The sequence below is a fragment of the Bidens hawaiensis genome, unplaced genomic scaffold, assembly GCF_021521415.1.
Source record: "Bidens hawaiensis isolate Kalapana, Puna unplaced genomic scaffold, B.hawaiensis_p1.1 tig00060266_1, whole genome shotgun sequence".
Lineage (NCBI taxonomy): Eukaryota > Viridiplantae > Streptophyta > Magnoliopsida > Asterales > Asteraceae > Bidens > Bidens hawaiensis.
In genome coordinates, this window is record NW_027500874.1 from 9,505 (window position 1) to 16,844 (window position 7,340).

Here is a 7,340-nt window from a genome sequence, read left to right on the forward strand (position 1 = left end):
TTGAGGCGAGAATCAATAGAATCGTAGGCAGATGTTCCGGTGTGCCACCTTCGTTGATCAGAATGGCATTGCATCCAATCGGAAGAGTTGGACATTGGTTCCTCATTGACTTGCTTGTTTGAGAGGAAAGCATACGATGGGTGAGGATTTGGTGGTAGGTAGGTCGGAGCACCAAATGGGTAATATGGCGGAATCTCAAATGGTTTATATGTGAGGATTTCGGATGGATGGTACATCAGTATTCTTGATGGGTGATAACTTGAGTGTCTTGGGGGATCACTTCTTGGCATTGGTGGACTATCGGGTAGATTGATTGGGCAATTCTCGGTTCCAGGGAAGTATATTGGCTTGGTTCGGTCAATGTATTGATATTGGTTGAAGAAAGCCTCATAGTACTCCTCGCTCATTTTATCCTTGGGTAGAGGTTCAGGTATTCCGGCCTTCTTTGCTTCTCGTACATAGCTATTCATCATCATCTTGACAGACATCTAATAAGTTGGTGGTTTAGAGTGAGGAGGGAAAGAAAAGGTTACCAGCCTATCTTATCCCTATTTCAAATTTAAACAAGTAATAAAATATTTTCCTATACTTGGATCGAAGCTTAGAAATTATCTTGTAATACCTAATTCGCTAAGATCGATGGCTCTGATACCAACACTTGTCACACCCCAAACCACGGCCTAGGCGTATGACACATATGTTGGTACCACATTTGTAAATATATCATTGTTACATTATTAAAGCGGAAGTCTTAAAAATATGTGGATTTAATATATAATATTTACAATAAAAGACGGGATAATAAAATACCCATTTTAAGTTTAACAAAATATTACTTGTTTAATTACAAACCACCATTTTTAATATTTTAATTTTTAGAAAAAAGATCAGAGCCATCGGATATCTTGAGCACTTCGTCATCCCAAGCCTTAACTTTGATCACCTACAAAATGTTTAAAAAAAATACGTCAGCAACGTATGCTGGTGAATATGTTGACGCTAAAATATTTTCTTTTACTTGTTTACCCCTCGAGTCTAGGTAAGTCTCGGAACATCGTGGCTTAGGAATAAACAAGCTTTAAACAATACAATTATAAACTCCGGTCTCTACACTAAATACCTCAGCAAACACCGCAGCGTTCGACTTAGTTAAGTACATGTATGTATACACATGGTCATGTTTCCCGCAGGACAGCGTAGTTGTGACCAGGTGTGGTGTGGTGTGCCCACCACATTTACCACATATGTAAGGATCCAGACAAACGTATACTACGGCCTGAAGGCTAGGCTTATACCTTTTTTTATAACGTTTTAGTGACACGTAGTCCCCATGTAAAACTTTTCAATTCATTTGATTTATTTGAAAACAAGTTTGTAAAGTTGGGGCGTATTCACCTTTTGAATTGGATCGGCTTCAATACACTGTCCGAGGGTCTTTCCCGTTGCTATCTCGCACCTATAGTACGAGTATAACCTTTTGTTAGTCGGATGTACAATCCGGCTTAAGACCTTTAGTCTTTTATAATCTTTACCTCGATTATTTTCTTTCGTGAACCTTTAGTTCAAATCTCTTTTTCTTTACTTTAAAACCTTTAGTTAAAAAGTGTTCTTTTATAAGACAACCTTAGTTAAATCTTATTTTCTTTAAACCTTGCGTTTCTTCTTCTTTAAGAAAAGTATTTCTTTTCTTTTCTTTATTAATTAAGAATAGTTATTATTACTTTAATAATATTCTATAACAAAGTATCATATAATATAACCAGATTGATATTATATATATATATATATATTCATAATTATATCTTTTCTTTTCTTTGTTATCTTTTCTTTTATTTTATCGAGGTATCGAGTATAACCTCGACTTAAGTTTTAAGCCTTTATAATATTTTATTATTATTTTATTTGCCATTATGTCTACCTTGGTTGGCTTATAATAGTTCTAGACGATCGAGCAGCACTTCGACGTCTTGTACCCTTTTCAACACTTTCTTGATCAACGCTTCATCTTGGCACGCAAAACGAGGCACCGACACTTCTTCTCGCGTCGGCACACTTTACAAGGTGGTTCGTCGGGATGGTAACACCTTCTTCATGGGAATTTCGGTGGTAAGTGACACGTACTTCGAGGAATGTTGGTATATTGGCACGATTTACGAGGAATCAAGGGCACGAACTTCGAGGTAATCGAGGGTATGATTATTGGGTTCTAGAGAGATATTAGAGAGAGAATTGAGAGTGAATTTTGGGATGAAAAATGTGAACACCCGAGCATGTTATTTATAGGCAAAACTAGAAGCCCATCGCGGTACGCGATGGCCTCTCAGGGTAGCCCATCGTGTATCGCGACGTAGGCTTGTGGCATCACCAAGTAGACATGCCACGTGGCGCCACGTGGCAGGTGTTGTGCCACGTGTTGACACATGGCGACACATGGCAGATGTGCTACCACATGGTGACACGTGGCGAACGTTATGCCACGTGTGGACACGTGGCGAGCCACGTGTTTAGCGTCTCATACAACCCATCGTGATACGCGATGGGTTTCCCTTCTGATCCATCGCGTATCGCGATGGGTCTGGAAATCAGAATTTTTATTTTTAACCCTAAGGTTTAGAATTTGACAGTTTTGGTCCATTGACTTTGGATATTTGGTATTTTGAACTCGAAACTTTCACGATGTTACAAAAACGAAAGATGGAAAACGGGGAATGAAAAGTTCTCACTTTCAAGTAATAAACTTGATTGGTAAAATGACGAGCAACCGGAAGGATGAGGTTTAACGAGCAAAGCCTAGATGAAAGGAAGTCTTGTATTAGAAAGGTTGTCTAGGAAGTCTTTAAATAAAATAAATGATTGGAAATGTAAACAATTTAAAGTTTAAGATTAAAAATGTAAATATCTAAGAAATTATAATAATAGTCCTTTAAAAATATAAGTTTGCTCGAAACCGGGTTAAATTATCTAGCCCTTAATTTTACTCAACCTATGTTAAGTAATAAGGTGGGTAAAAATGCAAGAATGCAAATCCCTTTATAATATAGATACTAAAACGGGTTTTAACGAGTGTTCGGGTTGTTGGTTCGGGTCTTGGTAATTGGTCAAACCCAAATTCAACTTTCCATAACAATGAATATTATGAGATAACTCAATAAAATTTAAGAAAACTTAACCAAGTATGTAGTTCTATGGTTTTAGAACTAACAACGTTTGTTAAGCGAGTGTTCGATTTTGTCGGTCCAAACATTATTATAAGATCAAGTTGGATTCAACATTCCAAGTACTTTAAGAAAATAATTAAAATCAGTTTATAAAATATTTTTAAAGAAATATACAAGTTTTGATAGTTAGAAACACACTTGTGTGTCTTAAGCGAGTGAAATCGGTTTAGTTCGTTTTGGTTCGGTTTCCAACTCAGAATAAGATCAAGAATGGTTACCACATGCCCAGACATCAAATAACTTGTATAATAATTTATAAATGATGATACTTAAGTTTTACAACCAAAAAGTCAACAATAAAGTCTTTAAACGAAAGTTCGCTTTTCGATTTGGATCTTGTTTCGGGTTAAAACCGAGGTTAGATTCTTCAAACCCATAACCATGGAACTCATAAAAATTATTTTAGAAACTTAAATCTAACATAAAGCATGTTTATACAATTATTTAACAAAACTAGTAAACAAAGTTCGGTTTACGGTTTGGAGATATTTACGGCTAAACCGAGGCTAGTCTCCACAAACCCATAACCATGGAACTTCATAAATATGATATACAAACTAAAATGAGCAGAAGTTAAGCATGGTTAGTAAGCATAAACAAGTTATATAATTATATATATATATATATCAAGGACCACGTGAGTCCTCCTTCAAGCCTTGCCTTACGAGGCCCGACACTCCACTAACCGAGACCGGGGAAGTGACCACCAAAGGTAACAAAGGGTGTATATTATATAGATGTTGTATAACATAAGAGCTAACAAGTTGATTAAAATGAAAGACTTTGGTCAGTTTACTTTTGAAAATCAAACTGCTAAGAACATGAAAAACAACCTTTAATCTTAAGATTTGAGAGAGAAGATGGAGTATGAGCAGGAATTAATGGAGAAGATGGTCTTGTATATATAGGATAAGGTTGAAAGGGTTATGCATGAGGTCTAATGTATAAAATTCGGATTGGATAATAGGGTGTAAAGCACAAACAACAAACAAACATGTTGCTGATCTGAAGGGGGTTGCTCTAAGCGACAACCTAAGGTCCTCACCCATCGCGTATCGCGATGAGGTGGGCGGCCAGATTTTTCAAACTTTGTAAAATGACAGCTTTGGTCCTTGGAGTTGTTTAAAGCATTTTTAAGGCATTTTAAGGACCGAAAAGGATGTTTTTGAGACTCGACAAGTGTAAAACAATAATGTAACATAAAATCCAACATTTTCATTATATTGAGGGTTTCGGTTTGCAAAAACGGGCCGGGTTACATGATAAACGAATACAAAAAACGAATATTGACCCGAATTTGACGAATGTCACTGTATGAAGCGACCGCTTGAAGACTCACTGTTGGTACATTATGGTTACCACGTGTATATTGACATCATCATGCAGTTGGACAGTTACCCCACTTCCAATACATGCAATTTATACTCCCGATCATACGGGGTAAACCATGTTCCGTTTCATGCACCGAGTAAATCCGTTGTAGGTCGTGCCAAGTGGATCTTCTAAGATAACGTTCACCGTATAGTTGTATTATGCCTAATTAGAATTATTAAATAAAAATATATAAAATAAACGCAATATAATGTTTTTAAAATTTTAATAAATGCAATATAAAGTTTAATAAACGCAATATTAAGTTTAATAAATACCTTGGCAAAAATACTCCAAGGTGTCTCATGTCGTTTTTTCCGCCATTTTTAAGTACTCGTCGTTGATGTCGGTCATGGTTATGTAGGTTAGCACGCGTAACGCTGACGTAAACTTCTGGGTATTGGTGAATCGTGCGTCCCGTTTTTGCTTAAAGTAATCATACTCGCGCTCCGAATCATTGGCAATGCACAAAAATAAACGTTTAGACATCCGGAAGCAACGTCTAAAAGTCTTCGGGTTCTTGTATGTCGGAGAGTCAACAAAATTGTAAGGCCCCGGTCTCGGTGCCCTACTTGGGCGTTGGATTTACTCACAATTGTTTGGGATACATCTAATTGTTTGTGTGTATTTATCTCTCATTCTCAATTAACAAACTTAGGCCTACATATTTAGCTCACGATAAGAATACGAATGAAATACCCAGATAATAGACAATTAAAACTAATAAAATAAAAATGTTATAATTAAGAAAGAGATAAAAGTAGTGTAAAAGACATTAGTTTTACTTTTAAAAGTTAGTTGATATATACAAATTAAAAAAATAATTATTTTACTTTACAATTTAAAACTTATTCTCTCTAAAAACAAAATATTAACTTTTCTAAAATTGTTAAACAAGTTGGCATGTCAACTCACTTTTTAACGGGTCGGATTCGGCTTGACCTATTTAAAAAACGGGTTGTGCCAACCGACACAAAACCCATAGTTTTTTCATGTCGGATTTTGGTTCGTGTCAGAAATTAACACCCCTAACTTTTATTCACCCTTACCTTGTACAAAAAATCATTTAGTTTTTTAATATTTATAACTTTTTTTTAACAACAAACAAAACAATCATTGCATTCAATATTAGTTTCAGATCAAATAAGTTAGTGACAACATCAATGATTTAAATTGTTCGACAAGTATATTATGCAACAAGAGTTTCCCAACTAAACTAAAGGAAAAATTTTATAGGGTAGCAGTTAGACCTGCAATGCTATATAGAACAGATTGTTGGGCCATCAAGAAGGCACAAGTGCGGAAGATAGAGGTAGCAGAGATGAGAATGCTACGCTGGATGTGTGGGCACACAAGGTTAGACCGAATAAGAAATGTTGTGTTTCGAGAGAGATTAGGGGTAGCTAACATATCAGACAAGATAAGATAGTGGAGATTGAGATGGTTTGGACATGTGAAGAGAAGACAGACGACGAATCCGGTTAGATCCGTAGAAAACATTACTATAAAGGGGAGGAGAGGTAGAGGACGACCTAAATTGACGTGGGATGAGAGGATTAGGTATGATTTGATAGACCTAAATCTCTTAGAGGACATGGTTAGGGATAAGAATTCTTGGAGAAGTAGAATTAAAGTTAAGGATTTTTAGAGAGAAATGAATACCTTAGGGGCCTCTATTTACCTTATTTTTGGTCACACACCATTATGGATTTTTAGAGAGAAATGAATACCTTAGGGGCCTCTATTTACCTTATTTTTGGCCACACACCATTATGGTATTTTCTTTTCACACACACATATATATATACATATACATATATATATAGTATTATCATTTTTACTACGTGCGAATATCAATGTAACTATAGTTGAACTTTGATTTCATTTTATATTGCCGCATACATATGTAGTCAAGAGCTAAAGGTCTCTCTGAAAGCTACCTCTTTATCCCATTTGATAGAGGTACGGTGTGCCTACATCCACCCTTCCCAGACTCTCATTATAGCTTTGCTATTGGTGGGACTCCACTGGGTATGATTGATTTGATTGATTGTTTAAATTACAATAATAAACAATTTAACTTGAAGATCAAATTTTGTAAAGTTTTTATGTCGATAACCTCAAGAATTTGAAATTTTACGTTTCTTTTGTTTCCAAATTTTTTATTTATATTTTTTATGTTCATCTTTTCCTTGGTTTTTCTCTTTATCCTTAGAGTCGTTGGAAGAGGAGACTTAAATGCTCCTGATTTTTCGTGTTTTGAATTAGTATTTGGATTTTGATTATGCTTTGTAAATCATGAAGGTTTAGAACACGTTGGTTCCTAACCTTTTGATTAATAATCGTACATGAGCATTTGAATGTTGTGGTGCATATTTTCATGTCATGCTGAGAATATCAAAAGCGTAAAAGATGTTTTTATATAAATTGTCCGTATAAATCACCGTGTTTAACACTTTAACTAGATACCATTGTTTATTCTATCATGTATAAGAGGTAGATTGACGTTGTAAATATAATTTATATGTCTCTACATCAAAAAACTTATGTTTTGGTGACTGTCATTATGATGTCACATCATACCTGATAAAACCAGTTTTCAGCAAGAAGAGATACCAATGTTCGATTGTAAAGAGGAAATGACAAAACAAATGTTTGAAGCTTGATTAATTGTTTGAGGCTTTTCATTGTTCAAGTCTTTAATAAGGAACACTTCGTTTTTGTGTTGGACGAATCAATGAAGGTTGAAGC